At 46.3% G+C, this 17,056-nt stretch overlaps 8 non-coding genes across 8 annotated transcripts; all 8 read right to left on the reverse strand.

Moving 5' to 3' along the window:
* Positions 1–779: 779 nt before the first annotated feature.
* On the reverse strand, positions 780–970 carry LOC130342137 (U2 spliceosomal RNA). Its single transcript, XR_008881849.1, has one exon. It is a non-coding gene; the product is annotated as a U2 spliceosomal RNA (small nuclear RNA).
* A 2,096-nt stretch (positions 971–3,066) lies between these two features.
* LOC130342138 (U2 spliceosomal RNA) lies at positions 3,067–3,257 on the reverse strand. The gene has a single exon (XR_008881850.1). It is a non-coding gene; the product is annotated as a U2 spliceosomal RNA (small nuclear RNA).
* A 2,086-nt stretch (positions 3,258–5,343) lies between these two features.
* Positions 5,344–5,534, reverse strand: LOC130342139 (U2 spliceosomal RNA). Its single transcript, XR_008881851.1, has one exon. It is a non-coding gene; the product is annotated as a U2 spliceosomal RNA (small nuclear RNA).
* A 2,098-nt stretch (positions 5,535–7,632) lies between these two features.
* LOC130342140 (U2 spliceosomal RNA) lies at positions 7,633–7,823 on the reverse strand. Its single transcript, XR_008881852.1, has one exon. It is a non-coding gene; the product is annotated as a U2 spliceosomal RNA (small nuclear RNA).
* A 2,090-nt stretch (positions 7,824–9,913) lies between these two features.
* LOC130342089 (U2 spliceosomal RNA) lies at positions 9,914–10,104 on the reverse strand. The gene has a single exon (XR_008881810.1). It is a non-coding gene; the product is annotated as a U2 spliceosomal RNA (small nuclear RNA).
* Positions 10,105–12,179: 2,075 nt separating this feature from the next.
* Positions 12,180–12,370, reverse strand: LOC130342143 (U2 spliceosomal RNA). Its single transcript, XR_008881854.1, has one exon. It is a non-coding gene; the product is annotated as a U2 spliceosomal RNA (small nuclear RNA).
* Positions 12,371–14,459: 2,089 nt separating this feature from the next.
* On the reverse strand, positions 14,460–14,650 carry LOC130342144 (U2 spliceosomal RNA). The gene has a single exon (XR_008881855.1). It is a non-coding gene; the product is annotated as a U2 spliceosomal RNA (small nuclear RNA).
* Positions 14,651–16,742: 2,092 nt separating this feature from the next.
* On the reverse strand, positions 16,743–16,933 carry LOC130342145 (U2 spliceosomal RNA). Its single transcript, XR_008881856.1, has one exon. It is a non-coding gene; the product is annotated as a U2 spliceosomal RNA (small nuclear RNA).
* Between the last annotated feature and the right edge of the window lie 123 nt (positions 16,934–17,056).

Genomic DNA, 17,056 nt, shown 5'->3' on the forward strand with positions numbered 1-17,056 from the left:
AGGCCAGAATGTCAGTCCATGTTGGAGCAGGTTTAGATACAGTCTAAAGTATAGATCTCAAAGTCTGTGCACAGAATTTAGCAAGGGCCTCGCACCTTCTGATGCATCAGGTAGGTGCACAATAGCATAGCCTAACCCTCTGTACTTTGGTCTATATTGATGCGGGACATAGACAGCCAGCTGATGACCAATCCATTAGTGCAATGGATGGCTGGAAGCATTTGTCTTTGCCTTTGCAATACCACAGAAGCAATGCATGGTCAATGTACAGCAATGACACACCTGTGTGAACAGCCAGGAGACCCCCCCCCCCCCCCCCCCCATGTTATGTTACATAGTTACATAGTTAGTACGGTCGAAAAAAGACATATGTCCATCAAGTTCAACCAGGGAATTAAGGGGTAGGGGTGTGGCGCGATATTGGGGAAGGGATGAGATTTTATATTTCTTCATAAGCATTAATCTTATTTTGTCAATTAGGAACATTCAGCACCCACCCGCTATCAAGGCAGCTGCCTATCATGTCATGCCCTACCTGCACAGGTGTGCTGGCTACTCAAATGATCCAATTAAGGAGGCCATTTAGTCAGCAGCAGCAGAAGTCCTGTGCCTGGACGCTCCAACAGCGGCCAGACACAAGCAGAAGCAGCAGAAGCAGCAGCAGCAGCACCACCTTTTGTTTTTTGGCTGCAGCAGCAAGGCCCACAGGGCTGGCTAGCTGGCTAGCCAGCAAGCAGGTAGCAATGAAAGTAGGAATCTTTCTTTTTAACCCTGTAAGGGGGTGGTGCACTGTACCCGAAGATACTGCCATATCGGGTCAATGCATAGGGCGACGGAAGCAAGCTTCGAAATCGGCCCCCGTTCTCAAAAATCCATTTAATATATGGTCCCCAGATAGGGGACGTATCAGATATTAAACTGATAAGAACAGATACTACACTTGATCTTAGCCAAAAGGCCGAGAAGCGATAACCGTGAAAGGGGCGGGCCCAACAAGGTCCCCTTCATGGGCACTATCACTGCTTGCTGTCAGGGAGGCTGCCAGACAATTTTCCATGCACACTCTGGGCTGGGGGGCAGTCAACCACCAGTACACACAGCAGAACCTAAACCCATACCATTATTGCTAAGCAGCAAGACAGGGGCCCATTGCACTCCCACGGGGCCTTTTTAAATGCAATCCATAACCCGGATTTGCCAGGAACCCTTCTTACTCCTCCTACTTGCATGTGACACTGGGCTTAGGATCTGCATAGGAAACACACACACAAGCACACACCTACCTTTGTTGCCTGCAGATGCCTCCTTGGCTGTCCCCAAACGGTATCAAACACCAACACCCACGGGAAGCTGTAAGCATAGAGGACATGCCTGTACCCCATTGGACTTACCTGTGTGGGTTAAATCCGGGTTATTTGACAACCTATGGCGGTGATGGTTCTGCTCAGGCAGAGCAGTGCTGATGCTCCTCATAAAGCTGTCGCTGCTGTGAAGGTTCTAGGTGACATCACAAATCCCTATGGTTACATACACAACAAAGCTGGGTTGTTGTTGTTTACACTCTGCAAGGCCTGTGGAAGTGAGTGACATCATAGCACTGTAGTTCTGAGGGTTCTAGATGGATGCAACAATCTCCTGTTGCTTCTATGAAGGCCATAATAGACGACATCACCAAACAGCTCCATAGTCACATACACAGCAAAGGAGAGATGTTGTTTACACCTAGTGATGTCAGTGGTATTGAGTGACATCACAGCACAGTGCTAAGGCTCCTGGGCCTGGACACAGCAGCGGCTGCAATATCTCAACGGAGAATACGTTTATATATATGTGTGTGTGTGCGCGTATATATATATATATATATATATATATATATATATATATATATATATATTCTCCGCCGAAATCACTTTTAAACCCATTTCCACCTTTTTTTCCCTTCTCTTCCTCTTACTTTTTTTTCACGTTTTTTTACGTTTTTCTCCTTTTCGCCTCTTTTCTGGGCGTATTATTCTTCTTTTTCTTCTTTTTTTTCGTCTAATGCATACCCCATCAGTGCAGCAATGCTTATTCAATACCGCCAGCAGATGGAGACACTGGGGGATAATTTTCTAAGGATTTATACTGATTTTTCCTGTCTGAATTTGTCGCACAGAAAGTTGCAGGCCAAATATGTGTGACATTTCTGCGACTTTAGCTTCTAGAGCATTTTTACAACATTATACATAGGTGCTGAATACATAAAAAGCGACTGTTCAGCGACAGACAAGTCGCATCGGCTGAAAGTAGGCCAGAATGTCAGTCCATGTTGGAGCAGGTTTAGATACAGTCTAAAGTATAGATCTCAAAGTCTGTGCACAGAATTTAGCAAGGGCCTCGCACCTTCTGATGCATCAGGTAGGTGCACAATAGCATAGCCTAACCCTCTGTACTTTGGTCTATATTGATGCGGGACATAGACAGCCAGCTGATGACCAATCCATTAGTGCAATGGATGGCTGGAAGCATTTGTCTTTGCCTTTGCAATACCACAGAAGCAATGCATGGTCAATGTACAGCAATGACACACCTGTGTGAACAGCCAGGAGACCCCCCCCCCCCCCCCCCCCATGTTATGTTACATAGTTACATAGTTAGTACGGTCGAAAAAAGACATATGTCCATCAAGTTCAACCAGGGAATTAAGGGGTAGGGGTGTGGCGCGATATTGGGGAAGGGATGAGATTTTATATTTCTTCATAAGCATTAATCTTATTTTGTCAATTAGGAACATTCAGCACCCACCCGCTATCAAGGCAGCTGCCTATCATGTCATGCCCTACCTGCACAGGTGTGCTGGCTACTCAAATGATCCAATTAAGGAGGCCATTTAGTCAGCAGCAGCAGAAGTCCTGTGCCTGGACGCTCCAACAGCGGCCAGACACAAGCAGAAGCAGCAGAAGCAGCAGCAGCAGCACCACCTTTTGTTTTTTGGCTGCAGCAGCAAGGCCCACAGGGCTGGCTAGCTGGCTAGCCAGCAAGCAGGTAGCAATGAAAGTAGGAATCTTTCTTTTTAACCCTGTAAGGGGGTGGTGCACTGTACCCGAAGATACTGCCATATCGGGTCAATGCATAGGGCGACGGAAGCAAGCTTCGAAATCGGCCCCCGTTCTCAAAAATCCATTTAATATATGGTCCCCAGATAGGGGACGTATCAGATATTAAACTGATAAGAACAGATACTACACTTGATCTTAGCCAAAAGGCCGAGAAGCGATAACCGTGAAAGGGGCGGGCCCAACAAGGTCCCCTTCATGGGCACTATCACTGCTTGCTGTCAGGGAGGCTGCCAGACAATTTTCCATGCACACTCTGGGCTGGGGGGCAGTCAACCACCAGTACACACAGCAGAACCTAAACCCATACCATTATTGCTAAGCAGCAAGACAGGGGCCCATTGCACTCCCACGGGGCCTTTTTAAATGCAATCCATAACCCGGATTTGCCAGGAACCCTTCTTACTCCTCCTACTTGCATGTGACACTGGGCTTAGGATCTGCATAGGAAACACACACACAAGCACACACCTACCTTTGTTGCCTGCAGATGCCTCCTTGGCTGTCCCCAAACGGTATCAAACCAACACCCACGGGAAGCTGTAAGCATAGAGGACATGCCTGCACCCCATTGGACTTACCTGTGTGGGTTAAATCCGGGTTATTTGACAACCTATGGCGGTGATGGTTCTGCTCAGGCAGAGCAGTGCTGATGCTCCTGATAAAGCTGTCGCTGCTGTGAAGGTTCTAGGTGACATCACAAATCCCTATGGTTACATACACAACAAAGCTGGGTTGTTGTTGTTTACACTCTGCAAGGCCTGTGGAAGTGAGTGACATCATAGCACTGTAGTTCTGAGGGTTCTAGATGGATGCAACAATCTCCTGTTGCTTCTATGAAGGCCATAATAGACGACATCACCAAACAGCTCCATAGTCACATACACAGCAAAGGAGAGATGTTGTTTACACCTAGTGATGTCAGTGGTATTGAGTGACATCACAGCACAGTGCTAAGGCTCCTGGGCCTGGACACAGCAGCGGCTGCAATATCTCAACGGAGAATACGTTTATATATATGTGTGTGTGTGCGCGTATATATATATATATATATATATATATATATATATATTTCTCCGCCGAAATCACTTTTAAACCCATTTCCACCTTTTATTCCCTTCTCTTCCTCTTACTTTTTTTTCACGTTTTTTTACGTTTTTCTCCTTTTCGCCTCTTTTCTGGGCGTATTATTCTTCTTTTTCTTCTTTTTTTTCGTCTAATGCATACCCCATCAGTGCAGCAATGCTTATTCAATACCGCCAGCAGATGGAGACACTGGGGGATAATTTTCTAAGGATTTATACTGATTTTTCCTGTCTGAATTTGTCGCACAGAAAGTTGCAGGCCAAATATGTGTGACATTTCTGCGACTTTAGCTTCTAGAGAATTTTTACAACATTATACATAGGTGCTGAATACATAAAAAGCGACTGTTCAGCGACAGACAAGTCGCATCGGCTGAAAGTAGGCCAGAATGTCAGTCCATGTTGGAGCAGGTTTAGATACAGTCTAAAGTATAGATCTCAAAGTCTGTGCACAGAATTTAGCAAGGGCCTCGCACCTTCTGATGCATCAGGTAGGTGCACAATAGCATAGCCTAACCCTCTGTACTTTGGTCTATATTGATGCGGGACATAGACAGCCAGCTGATGACCAATCCATTAGTGCAATGGATGGCTGGAAGCATTTGGCTTTGCCTTTGCAATACCACAGAAGCAATGCATGGTCAATGTACAGCAATGACACACCTGTGTGAACAGCCAGGAGACCCCCCCCCCCCCCCCCCCCCCCATGTTATGTTACATAGTTACATAGTTAGTACGGTCGAAAAAAGACATATGTCCATCAAGTTCAACCAGGGAATTAAGGGGTAGGGGTGTGGCGCGATATTGGGGAAGGGATGAGATTTTATATTTCTTCATAAGCATTAATCTTATTTTGTCAATTAGGAACATTCAGCACCCACCCGCTATCAAGGCAGCTGCCTATCATGTCATGCCCTACCTGCACAGGTGTGCTGGCTACTCAAATGATCCAATTAAGGAGGCCATTTAGTCAGCAGCAGCAGAAGTCCTGTGCCTGGACGCTCCAACAGCGGCCAGACACAAGCAGAAGCAGCAGAAGCAGCAGCAGCAGCACCACCTTTTGTTTTTTGGCTGCAGCAGCAAGGCCCACAGGGCTGGCTAGCTGGCTAGCCAGCAAGCAGGTAGCAATGAAAGTAGGAATCTTTCTTTTTAACCCTGTAAGGGGGTGGTGCACTGTACCCGAAGATACTGCCATATCGGGTCAATGCATAGGGCGACGGAAGCAAGCTTCGAAATCGGCCCCCGTTCTCAAAAATCCATTTAATATATGGTCCCCAGATAGGGGACGTATCAGATATTAAACTGATAAGAACAGATACTACACTTGATCTTAGCCAAAAGGCCGAGAAGCGATAACCGTGAAAGGGGCGGGCCCAACAAGGTCCCCTTCATGGGCACTATCACTGCTTGCTGTCAGGGAGGCTGCCAGACAATTTTCCATGCACACTCTGGGCTGGGGGGCAGTCAACCACCAGTACACACAGCAGAACCTAAACCCATACCATTATTGCTAAGCAGCAAGACAGGGGCCCATTGCACTCCCACGGGGCCTTTTTAAATGCAATCCATAACCCGGATTTGCCAGGAACCCTTCTTACTCCTCCTACTTGCATGTGACACTGGGCTTAGGATCTGCATAGGAAACACACACACAAGCACACACCTACCTTTGTTGCCTGCAGATGCCTCCTTGGCTGTCCCCAAACGGTATCAAACCAACACCCACGGGAAGCTGTAAGCATAGAGGACATGCCTGCACCCCATTGGACTTACCTGTGTGGGTTAAATCCGGGTTATTTGACAACCTATGGCGGTGATGGTTCTGCTCAGGCAGAGCAGTGCTGATGCTCCTCATAAAGCTGTCGCTGCTGTGAAGGTTCTAGGTGACATCACAAATCCCTATGGTTACATACACAACAAAGCTGGGTTGTTGTTGTTTACACTCTGCAAGGCCTGTGGAAGTGAGTGACATCATAGCACTGTAGTTCTGAGGGTTCTAGATGGATGCAACAATCTCCTGTTGCTTCTATGAAGGCCATAATAGACGACATCACCAAACAGCTCCATAGTCACATACACAGCAAAGGAGAGATGTTGTTTACACCTAGTGATGTCAGTGGTATTGAGTGACATCACAGCACAGTGCTAAGGCTCCTGGGCCTGGACACAGCAGCGGCTGCAATATCTCAACGGAGAATACGTTTATATATATGTGTGTGTGTGCGCGTATATATATATATATATATATATATATATATATATATATATATATATATATATTTCTCCGCCGAAATCACTTTTAAACCCATTTCCACCTTTTTTTCCCTTCTCTTCCTCTTACTTTTTTTTCACGTTTTTTTACGTTTTTCTCCTTTTCGCCTCTTTTCTGGGCGTATTATTCTTCTTTTTCTTCTTTTTTTTCGTCTAATGCATACGCCATCAGTGCAGCAATGCTTATTTAATACCGCCAGCAGATGGAGACACTGGGGGATAATTTTCTAAGGATTTATACTGATTTTTCCTGTCTGAATTTGTCGCACAGAAAGTTGCAGGCCAAATATGTGTGACATTTCTGCGACTTTAGCTTCTAGAGCATTTTTACAACATTATACATAGGTGCTGAATACATAAAAAGCGACTGTTCAGCGACAGACAAGTCGCATCGGCTGAAAGTAGGCCAGAATGTCAGTCCATGTTGGAGCAGGTTTAGATACAGTCTAAAGTATAGATCTCAAAGTCTGTGCACAGAATTTAGCAAGGGCCTCGCACCTTCTGATGCATCAGGTAGGTGCACAATAGCATAGCCTAACCCTCTGTACTTTGGTCTATATTGATGCGGGACATAGACAGCCAGCTGATGACCAATCCATTAGTGCAATGGATGTCTGGAAGCATTTGTCTTTGCCTTTGCAATACCACAGAAGCAATGCATGGTCAATGTACAGCAATGACACACCTGTGTGAACAGCCAGGAGACCCCCCCCCCCCCCCCCCCATGTTATGTTACATAGTTACATAGTTAGTACGGTCGAAAAAAGACATATGTCCATCAAGTTCAACCAGGGAATTAAGGGGTAGGGGTGTGGCGCGATATTGGGGAAGGGATGAGATTTTATATTTCTTCATAAGCATTAATCTTATTTTGTCAATTAGGAACATTCAGCACCCACCCGCTATCAAGGCAGCTGCCTATCATGTCATGCCCTACCTGCACAGGTGTGCTGGCTACTCAAATGATCCAATTAAGGAGGCCATTTAGTCAGCAGCAGCAGAAGTCCTGTGCCTGGACGCTCCAACAGCGGCCAGACACAAGCAGAAGCAGCAGAAGCAGCAGCAGCAGCACCACCTTTTGTTTTTTGGCTGCAGCAGCAAGGCCCACAGGGCTGGCTAGCTGGCTAGCCAGCAAGCAGGTAGCAATGAAAGTAGGAATCTTTCTTTTTAACCCTGTAAGGGGGTGGTGCACTGTACCCGAAGATACTGCCATATCGGGTCAATGCATAGGGCGACGGAAGCAAGCTTCGAAATCGGCCCCCGTTCTCAAAAATCCATTTAATATATGGTCCCCAGATAGGGGACGTATCAGATATTAAACTGATAAGAACAGATACTACACTTGATCTTAGCCAAAAGGCCGAGAAGCGATAACCGTGAAAGGGGCGGGCCCAACAAGGTCCCCTTCATGGGCACTATCACTGCTTGCTGTCAGGGAGGCTGCCAGACAATTTTCCATGCACACTCTGGGCTGGGGGGCAGTCAACCACCAGTACACACAGCAGAACCTAAACCCATACCATTATTGCTAAGCAGCAAGACAGGGGCCCATTGCACTCCCACGGGGCCTTTTTAAATGCAATCCATAACCCGGATTTGCCAGGAACCCTTCTTACTCCTCCTACTTGCATGTGACACTGGGCTTAGGATCTGCATAGGAAACACACACACAAGCACACACCTACCTTTGTTGCCTGCAGATGCCTCCTTGGCTGTCCCCAAACGGTATCAAACCAACACCCACGGGAAGCTGTAAGCATAGAGGACATGCCTGCACCCCATTGGACTTACCTGTGTGGGTTAAATCCGGGTTATTTGACAACCTATGGCGGTGATGGTTCTGCTCAGGCAGAGCAGTGCTGATGCTCCTCATAAAGCTGTCGCTGCTGTGAAGGTTCTAGGTGACATCACAAATCCCTATGGTTACATACACAACAAAGCTGGGTTGTTGTTGTTTACACTCTGCAAGGCCTGTGGAAGTGAGTGACATCATAGCACTGTAGTTCTGAGGGTTCTAGATGGATGCAACAATCTCCTGTTGCTTCTATGAAGGCCATAATAGACGACATCACCAAACAGCTCCATAGTCACATACACAGCAAAGGAGAGATGTTGTTTACACCTAGTGATGTCAGTGGTATTGAGTGACATCACAGCACAGTGCTAAGGCTCCTGGGCCTGGACACAGCAGCGGCTGCAATATCTCAACGGAGAATACGTTTATATATATGTGTGTGTGTGCGCGTATATATATATATATATATATATATATATATATATATATATATTTCTCCGCCGAAATCACTTTTAAACCCATTTCCACCTTTTTTTCCCTTCTCTTCCTCTTACTTTTTTTTCACGTTTTTTTACGTTTTTCTCCTTTTCGCCTCTTTTCTGGGCGTATTATTCTTCTTTTTCTTCTTTTTTTTCGTCTAATGCATACCCCATCAGTGCAGCAATGCTTATTCAATACCGCCAGCAGATGGAGACACTGGGGGATAATTTTCTAAGGATTTATACTGATTTTTCCTGTCTGAATTTGTCGCACAGAAAGTTGCAGGCCAAATATGTGTGACATTTCTGCGACTTTAGCTTCTAGAGCATTTTTACAACATTATACATAGGTGCTGAATACATAAAAAGCGACTGTTCAGCGACAGACAAGTCGCATCGGCTGAAAGTAGGCCAGAATGTCAGTCCATGTTGGAGCAGGTTTAGATACAGTCTAAAGTATAGATCTCAAAGTCTGTGCACAGAATTTAGCAAGGGCCTCGCACCTTCTGATGCATCAGGTAGGTGCACAATAGCATAGCCTAACCCTCTGTACTTTGGTCTATATTGATGCGGGACATAGACAGCCAGCTGATGACCAATCCATTAGTGCAATGGATGGCTGGAAGCATTTGTCTTTGCCTTTGCAATACCACAGAAGCAATGCATGGTCAATGTACAGCAATGACACACCTGTGTGAACAGCCAGGAGACCCCCCCCCCCCCCCCCCCCCATGTTATGTTACATAGTTACATAGTTAGTACGGTCGAAAAAAGACATATGTCCATCAAGTTCAACCAGGGAATTAAGGGGTAGGGGTGTGGCGCGATATTGGGGAAGGGATGAGATTTTATATTTCTTCATAAGCATTAATCTTATTTTGTCAATTAGGAACATTCAGCACCCACCCGCTATCAAGGCAGCTGCCTATCATGTCATGCCCTACCTGCACAGGTGTGCTGGCTACTCAAATGATCCAATTAAGGAGGCCATTTAGTCAGCAGCAGCAGAAGTCCTGTGCCTGGACGCTCCAACAGCGGCCAGACACAAGCAGAAGCAGCAGAAGCAGCAGCAGCAGCACCACCTTTTGTTTTTTGGCTGCAGCAGCAAGGCCCACAGGGCTGGCTAGCTGGCTAGCCAGCAAGCAGGTAGCAATGAAAGTAGGAATCTTTCTTTTTAACCCTGTAAGGGGGTGGTGCACTGTACCCGAAGATACTGCCATATCGGGTCAATGCATAGGGCGACGGAAGCAAGCTTCGAAATCGGCCCCCGTTCTCAAAAATCCATTTAATATATGGTCCCCAGATAGGGGACGTATCAGATATTAAACTGATAAGAACAGATACTACACTTGATATTAGCCAAAAGGCCGAGAAGCGATAACCGTGAAAGGGGCGGGCCCAACAAGGTCCCCTTCATGGGCACTATCACTGCTTGCTGTCAGGGAGGCTGCCAGACAATTTTCCATGCACACTCTGGGCTGGGGGGCAGTCAACCACCAGTACACACAGCAGAACCTAAACCCATACCATTATTGCTAAGCAGCAAGACAGGGGCCCATTGCACTCCCACGGGGCCTTTTTAAATGCAATCCATAACCCGGATTTGCCAGGAACCCTTCTTACTCCTCCTACTTGCATGTGACACTGGGCTTAGGATCTGCATAGGAAACACACACACAAGCACACACCTACCTTTGTTGCCTGCAGATGCCTCCTTGGCTGTCCCCAAACGGTATCAAACCAACACCCACGGGAAGCTGTAAGCATAGAGGACATGCCTGCACCCCATTGGACTTACCTGTGTGGGTTAAATCCGGGTTATTTGACAACCTATGGCGGTGATGGTTCTGCTCAGGCAGAGCAGTGCTGATGCTCCTCATAAAGCTGTCGCTGCTGTGAAGGTTCTAGGTGACATCACAAATCCCTATGGTTACATACACAACAAAGCTGGGTTGTTGTTGTTTACACTCTGCAAGGCCTGTGGAAGTGAGTGACATCATAGCACTGTAGTTCTGAGGGTTCTAGATGGATGCAACAATCTCCTGTTGCTTCTATGAAGGCCATAATAGACGACATCACCAAACAGCTCCATAGTCACATACACAGCAAAGGAGAGATGTTGTTTACACCTAGTGATGTCAGTGGTATTGAGTGACATCACAGCACAGTGCTAAGGCTCCTGGGCCTGGACACAGCAGCGGCTGCAATATCTCAACGGAGAATACGTTTATATATATGTGTGTGTGTGCGCGTATATATATATATATATATATATATATATATATATATATATTTCTCCGCCGAAATCACTTTTAAACCCATTTCCACCTTTTTTTCCCTTCTCTTCCTCTTACTTTTTTTTCACGTTTTTTTACGTTTTTCTCCTTTTCGCCTCTTTTCTGGGCGTATTATTCTTCTTTTTCTTCTTTTTTTTCGTCTAATGCATACCCCATCAGTGCAGCAATGCTTATTCAATACCGCCAGCAGATGGAGACACTGGGGGATAATTTTCTAAGGATTTATACTGATTTTTCCTGTCTGAATTTGTCGCACAGAAAGTTGCAGGCCAAATATGTGTGACATTTCTGCGACTTTAGCTTCTAGAGCATTTTTACAACATTATACATAGGTGCTGAATACATAAAAAGCGACTGTTCAGCGACAGACAAGTCGCATCGGCTGAAAGTAGGCCAGAATGTCAGTCCATGTTGGAGCAGGTTTAGATACAGTCTAAAGTATAGATCTCAAAGTCTGTGCACAGAATTTAGCAAGGGCCTCGCACCTTCTGATGCATCAGGTAGGTGCACAATAGCATAGCCTAACCCTCTGTACTTTGGTCTATATTGATGCGGGACATAGACAGCCAGCTGATGACCAATCCATTAGTGCAATGGATGGCTGGAAGCATTTGTCTTTGCCTTTGCAATACCACAGAAGCAATGCATGGTCAATGTACAGCAATGACACACCTGTGTGAACAGCCAGGAGACCCCCCCCATGTTATGTTACATAGTTACATAGTTAGTACGGTCGAAAAAAGACATATGTCCATCAAGTTCAACCAGGGAATTAAGGGGTAGGGGTGTGGCGCGATATTGGGGAAGGGATGAGATTTTATATTTCTTCATAAGCATTAATCTTATTTTGTCAATTAGGAACATTCAGCACCCACCCGCTATCAAGGCAGCTGCCTATCATGTCATGCCCTACCTGCACAGGTGTGCTGGCTACTCAAATGATCCAATTAAGGAGGCCATTTAGTCAGCAGCAGCAGAAGTCCTGTGCCTGGACGCTCCAACAGCGGCCAGACACAAGCAGAAGCAGCAGAAGCAGCAGCAGCAGCACCACCTTTTGTTTTTTGGCTGCAGCAGCAAGGCCCACAGGGCTGGCTAGCTGGCTAGCCAGCAAGCAGGTAGCAATGAAAGTAGGAATCTTTCTTTTTAACCCTGTAAGGGGGTGGTGCACTGTACCCGAAGATACTGCCATATCGGGTCAATGCATAGGGCGACGGAAGCAAGCTTCGAAATCGGCCCCCGTTCTCAAAAATCCATTTAATATATGGTCCCCAGATAGGGGACGTATCAGATATTAAACTGATAAGAACAGATACTACACTTGATCTTAGCCAAAAGGCCGAGAAGCGATAACCGTGAAAGGGGCGGGCCCAACAAGGTCCCCTTCATGGGCACTATCACTGCTTGCTGTCAGGGAGGCTGCCAGACAATTTTCCATGCACACTCTGGGCTGGGGGGCAGTCAACCACCAGTACACACAGCAGAACCTAAACCCATACCATTATTGCTAAGCAGCAAGACAGGGGCCCATTGCACTCCCACGGGGCCTTTTTAAATGCAATCCATAACCCGGATTTGCCAGGAACCCTTCTTACTCCTCCTACTTGCATGTGACACTGGGCTTAGGATCTGCATAGGAAACACACACACAAGCACACACCTACCTTTGTTGCCTGCAGATGCCTCCTTGGCTGTCCCCAAACGGTATCAAACCAACACCCACGGGAAGCTGTAAGCATAGAGGACATGCCTGCACCCCATTGGACTTACCTGTGTGGGTTAAATCCGGGTTATTTGACAACCTATGGCGGTGATGGTTCTGCTCAGGCAGAGCAGTGCTGATGCTCCTCATAAAGCTGTCGCTGCTGTGAAGGTTCTAGGTGACATCACAAATCCCTATGGTTACATACACAACAAAGCTGGGTTGTTGTTGTTTACACTCTGCAAGGCCTGTGGAAGTGAGTGACATCATAGCACTGTAGTTCTGAGGGTTCTAGATGGATGCAACAATCTCCTGTTGCTTCTATGAAGGCCATAATAGACGACATCACCAAACAGCTCCATAGTCACATACACAGCAAAGGAGAGATGTTGTTTACACCTAGTGATGTCAGTGGTATTGAGTGACATCACAGCACAGTGCTAAGGCTCCTGGGCCTGGACACAGCAGCGGCTGCAATATCTCAACGGAGAATACGTTTATATATATGTGTGTGTGTGCGCGTATATATATATATATATATATATATATATATATATATATATATATTTCTCCGCCGAAATCACTTTTAAACCCATTTCCACCTTTTTTTCCCTTCTCTTCCTCTTACTTTTTTTTCACGTTTTTTTACGTTTTTCTCCTTTTCGCCTCTTTTCTGGGCGTATTATTCTTCTTTTTCTTCTTTTTTTTCGTCTAATGCATACGCCATCAGTGCAGCAATGCTTATTTAATACCGCCAGCAGATGGAGACACTGGGGGATAATTTTCTAAGGATTTATACTGATTTTTCCTGTCTGAATTTGTCGCACAGAAAGTTGCAGGCCAAATATGTGTGACATTTCTGCGACTTTAGCTTCTAGAGCATTTTTACAACATTATACATAGGTGCTGAATACATAAAAAGCGACTGTTCAGCGACAGACAAGTCGCATCGGCTGAAAGTAGGCCAGAATGTCAGTCCATGTTGGAGCAGGTTTAGATACAGTCTAAAGTATAGATCTCAAAGTCTGTGCACAGAATTTAGCAAGGGCCTCGCACCTTCTGATGCATCAGGTAGGTGCACAATAGCATAGCCTAACCCTCTGTACTTTGGTCTATATTGATGCGGGACATAGACAGCCAGCTGATGACCAATCCATTAGTGCAATGGATGGCTGGAAGCATTTGTCTTTGCCTTTGCAATACCACAGAAGCAATGCATGGTCAATGTACAGCAATGACACACCTGTGTGAACAGCCAGGAGACCCCCCCCCCCCCCCCCCATGTTATGTTACATAGTTACATAGTTAGTACGGTCGAAAAAAGACATATGTCCATCAAGTTCAACCAGGGAATTAAGGGGTAGGGGTGTGGCGCGATATTGGGGAAGGGATGAGATTTTATATTTCTTCATAAGCATTAATCTTATTTTGTCAATTAGGAACATTCAGCACCCACCCGCTATCAAGGCAGCTGCCTATCATGTCATGCCCTACCTGCACAGGTGTGCTGGCTACTCAAATGATCCAATTAAGGAGGCCATTTAGTCAGCAGCAGCAGAAGTCCTGTGCCTGGACGCTCCAACAGCGGCCAGACACAAGCAGAAGCAGCAGAAGCAGCAGCAGCAGCACCACCTTTTGTTTTTTGGCTGCAGCAGCAAGGCCCACAGGGCTGGCTAGCTGGCTAGCCAGCAAGCAGGTAGCAATGAAAGTAGGAATCTTTCTTTTTAACCCTGTAAGGGGGTGGTGCACTGTACCCGAAGATACTGCCATATCGGGTCAATGCATAGGGCGACGGAAGCAAGCTTCGAAATCGGCCCCCGTTCTCAAAAATCCATTTAATATATGGTCCCCAGATAGGGGACGTATCAGATATTAAACTGATAAGAACAGATACTACACTTGATCTTAGCCAAAAGGCCGAGAAGCGATAACCGTGAAAGGGGCGGGCCCAACAAGGTCCCCTTCATGGGCACTATCACTGCTTGCTGTCAGGGAGGCTGCCAGACAATTTTCCATGCACACTCTGGGCTGGGGGGCAGTCAACCACCAGTACACACAGCAGAACCTAAACCCATACCATTATTGCTAAGCAGCAAGACAGGGGCCCATTGCACTCCCACGGGGCCTTTTTAAATGCAATCCATAACCCGGATTTGCCAGGAACCCTTCTTACTCCTCCTACTTGCATGTGACACTGGGCTTAGGATCTGCATAGGAAACACACACACAAGCACACACCTACCTTTGTTGCCTGCAGATGCCTCCTTGGCTGTCCCCAAACGGTATCAAACCAACACCCACGGGAAGCTGTAAGCATAGAGGACATGCCTGCACCCCATTGGACTTACCTGTGTGGGTTAAATCCGGGTTATTTGACAACCTATGGCGGTGATGGTTCTGCTCAGGCAGAGCAGTGCTGATGCTCCTCATAAAGCTGTCGCTGCTGTGAAGGTTCTAGGTGACATCACAAATCCCTATGGTTACATACACAACAAAGCTGGGTTGTTGTTGTTTACACTCTGCAAGGCCTGTGGAAGTGAGTGACATCATAGCACTGTAGTTCTGAGGGTTCTAGATGGATGCAACAATCTCCTGTTGCTTCTATGAAGGCCATAATAGACGACATCACCAAACAGCTCCATAGTCACATACACAGCAAAGGAGAGATGTTGTTTACACCTAGTGATGTCAGTGGTATTGAGTGACATCACAGCACAGTGCTAAGGCTCCTGGGCCTGGACACAGCAGCGGCTGCAATATCTCAACGGAGAATACGTTTATATATATGTGTGTGTGTGCGCGTATATATATATATATATATATATATATATATATATATATATATATATATTTCTCCGCCGAAATCACTTTTAAACCCATTTCCACCTTTTTTTCCCTTCTCTTCCTCTTACTTTTTTTTCACGTTTTTTTACGTTTTTCTCCTTTTCGCCTCTTTTCTGGGCGTATTATTCTTCTTTTTCTTCTTTTTTTTCGTCTAATGCATACCCCATCAGTGCAGCAATGCTTATTCAATACCGCCAGCAGATGGAGACACTGGGGGATAATTTTCTAAGGATTTATACTGATTTTTCCTGTCTGAATTTGTCGCACAGAAAGTTGCAGGCCAAATATGTGTGACATTTCTGCGACTTTAGCTTCTAGAGCATTTTTACAACATTATACATAGGTGCTGAATACATAAAAAGCGACTGTTCAGCGACAGACAAGTCGCATCGGCTGAAAGTAGGCCAGAATGTCAGTCCATGTTGGAGCAGGTTTAGATACAGTCTAAAGTATAGATCTCAAAGTCTGTGCACAGAATTTAGCAAGGGCCTCGCACCTTCTGATGCATCAGGTAGGTGCACAATAGCATAGCCTAACCCTCTGTACTTTGGTCTATATTGATGCGGGACATAGACAGCCAGCTGATGACCAATCCATTAGTGCAATGGATGGCTGGAAGCATTTGTCTTTGCCTTTGCAATACCACAGAAGCAATGCATGGTCAATGTACAGCAATGACACACCTGTGTGAACAGCCAGGAGACCCCCCCCCCCCCCCCCATGTTATGTTACATAGTTACATAGTTAGTACGGTCGAAAAAAGACATATGTCCATCAAGTTCAACCAGGGAATTAAGGGGTAGGGGTGTGGCGCGATATTGGGGAAGGGATGAGATTTTATATTTCTTCATAAGCATTAATCTTATTTTGTCAATTAGGAACATTCAGCACCCACCCGCTATCAAGGCAGCTGCCTATCATGTCATGCCCTACCTGCACAGGTGTGCTGGCTACTCAAATGATCCAATTAAGGAGGCCATTTAGTCAGCAGCAGCAGAAGTCCTGTGCCTGGACGCTCCAACAGCGGCCAGACACAAGCAGAAGCAGCAGAAGCAGCAGCAGCAGCACCACCTTTTGTTTTTTGGCTGCAGCAGCAAGGCCCACAGGGCTGGCTAGCTGGCTAGCCAGCAAGCAGGTAGCAATGAAAGTAGGAATCTTTCTTTTTAACCCTGTAAGGGGGTGGTGCACTGTACCCGAAGATACTGCCATATCGGGTCAATGCATAGGGCGACGGAAGCAAGCTTCGAAATCGGCCCCCGTTCTCAAAAATCCATTTAATATATGGTCCCCAGATAGGGGACGTATCAGATATTAAACTGATAAGAACAGATACTACACTTGATCTTAGCCAAAAGGCCGAGAAGCGATAACCGTGAAAGGGGCGGGCCCAACAAGGTCCCCTTCATGGGCACTATCACTGCTTGCTGTCAGGGAGGCTGCCAGACAATTTTCCATGCACACTCTGGGCTGGGGGGCAGTCAACCACCAGTA

This window comes from Hyla sarda, unplaced genomic scaffold, assembly GCF_029499605.1.
Source record: "Hyla sarda isolate aHylSar1 unplaced genomic scaffold, aHylSar1.hap1 scaffold_636, whole genome shotgun sequence".
NCBI classification, from domain to species: Eukaryota; Metazoa; Chordata; class Amphibia; order Anura; family Hylidae; genus Hyla; species Hyla sarda.